Raw genomic sequence first — 2,770 nt, forward strand, 5'->3', positions numbered from 1 at the left:
ACTCTTGGTTGAACTGTTTTTAATTACAATGATACTGGCCAAAATTTAGGGAAAATTAATATATTCGATTATAAATATCACCGTGAAGAAAAAAAATATTTCGAATTTGTTAATAAGCTTCTTAAACATATTATTACCGATAATTTAAATAATTGTAGAAAACTTAGAACAAAGTAATTTGATGTTAAAAGGCACACAATTTAGACCCATTTACCAAATATCATTTAATAAAATTCCAGAATACTTACTTAATCGATATCTATAATTTTTATCATAAGATATCAAAAAGATTATCTTTACCTTTAGGTATGTTAACAGAATGAAAATGGGCTGTTTATTATTATTTTAAAAACTTTATTTTTAATAATAAGGAAAATTTAAATAACAGCGGCAATTCTACAAAATTTTCCGAAATTGATCGATAAAAAAAAATAAGGTTTTAAAAATAGTAATAATTTTAAATAAGGAGTTAAAAAAATAGTAAACATTTTAAAATTAACAATTTAATTAATAATATTATCATAATTTTTTTTTCGCTTTGTGTAAGAAGTAAGAAATTAAAATTAATAATATACAATTTCCATACTTAATTATCAGTTTGAAATTTCATAAAATTCCTATTAAATTTAGAACAATCACTTGTACTTACCTAACTAAACAAAGCACCATTTTCTCTAACTATTTAAATAAAATTATTAACAATATTAATAAAGAAGTTCTTTTTGGATTATTACTAATAATCAACCAATTTTAGAATTTATTAAACAAAATAAAATTAATTCTATTACAGCTTCCGGATAGCTTTCCCCTTTTTGAACTAAAATATGTTCTTCTAAGTTATGAGTAGAAAAATAACCTTAATTGCGATTTTGATTATTGGGAAATTATAATTAATATTTGTCTTTTGAATATTTATTTTTATAATAGAAAACATATTTTTGTTCAAACTGATAGAATACCACAAAGAACTTATTTTTCATCTCTCTTAGCTAACTTAATTTTAAACTGTTATGAAAAAAATTACATACTCTTTATATTAAGTTTGTTTTTGGATTTATTGATGATTTAACAATATTTAATTTTCAAAATTATCAATTTTGTACAATAATATTTAATCTTATTAATAATCTTGCTTCATAATCATGCGGATAATATTAATTTTAATTTTTTATTTATTAGCTTATTTATTAAACTGATTTATTAGCCTATATTAGGTAGGTATTTTAGTTACGTCACACTAGAGCTGCACAATGGGCTATTTTTTATTTTATTTTATAACCGGCGTTGAACAGCCGACCCAATGTCATGGGTTTACGACTACTTACGTTCAACTCCGTAGCTTTGTAATTTTGAACCAATCCAGAAGACAAGGAAACTCCTGGATCAGTACCCCCAGAAGTATTGATTTGTTGTGGGAACATGGAGGACTTTGAAACTCGACAGATTTAACGTGCATCAGTCACCATTTACTACACGGGGAGTCTTCGGCTGGCGAGGATCGAACCCACGACCTCTTGGATATGGGCCCAGCTCCCTACCGACCAGGCTATCCCGGCCCCTACAATGGGCTATTGGCGACGGTCTGGGAAATATCCCCGAGGATGATCCGAAGACATGCCATCACAATTCTGATCCTCTGCAGAGGGGATGGCTCCTCCGCTTTGGTAGCTCGACGACCTGCGTGCGAAGTCGAGCACTTTACGGTAGACAGTTTAACGAAGACCGATACCGCGCACCCTCGGTCCCTACATAGGCTGATCAGTGTGGTCACCCACCCGCTTACAGATAGCAGCCACTCATGCTTGACTTCGGTATTCTACTGAAAATTGTGTTTCTACGATCACTGAGGGACTTAATTTTTGGATATAGGTATTAAAAAAGAAGAAAATATTTGCATTGTTGATTTATAAGATAACAGAAATTATTTTAATTTTAATATAAATAAACTAATTAGTTGGAATTCTAATGTTTCTAATAATATCTATTTAAATACCATTTTTAATCAAATGAATCGAATTAAAAGAATATGTAGTAATGCTTATTTATCCAAAAAACAAGTAGACAAACTCTTTCAAAATTTGATTAAAAAAAACAATTGATAACCAATTAATGTATAACCAATAACCAATAATATATAACCGATAACCAATAATATATATATATATGTACATATATATATATATATATATATATATATATATATATATATATATATATATATATATATATATATATATATATATATATATATATATATATATATATATATATATATATATATATATATATATATATATATACATTTTTTCTACAACAATGGATAAATAGTAATTAAAACAAAATAACTCGAACTATCTGTCGACTGTTAATTTTTTTTTTATTCTATCTTATTTCCTGTACATTTTTCTGCTCACTTTCATTATTTCAAGTTTCTAAATCAAATAATGTTTTGGTGCAACAAAATAAAATGTAACCTTGTAGCGATCTGAAAATTCGAATTAATCCAACCGTTATAATAGTGCCATTACGAAGAAATTCTTACAAATAAAGTTTTAAATAATTTACACAATCATTACGACACATTTGTAAGAATCGTGGGAACCTTGCAAAGGAATTAAAAAGAATTATTATTTTTTTTAAATATATCTTTCAAACGATAACTAAGCTGCTTTTGAATGAAGTGTGGTTCAGTTTTATGCGCATTTATTTGCCATAAACAAAACAAATATCCGGAACAGGCTATAAAAATGAAAATCACTCTTTTAGAATC

The sequence above is a fragment of the Parasteatoda tepidariorum genome, chromosome 10 (assembly GCF_982258835.1).
Source record: "Parasteatoda tepidariorum strain Cologne lab strain chromosome 10, Ptep-v5.0, whole genome shotgun sequence".
Taxonomy (NCBI): domain Eukaryota; kingdom Metazoa; phylum Arthropoda; class Arachnida; order Araneae; family Theridiidae; genus Parasteatoda; species Parasteatoda tepidariorum.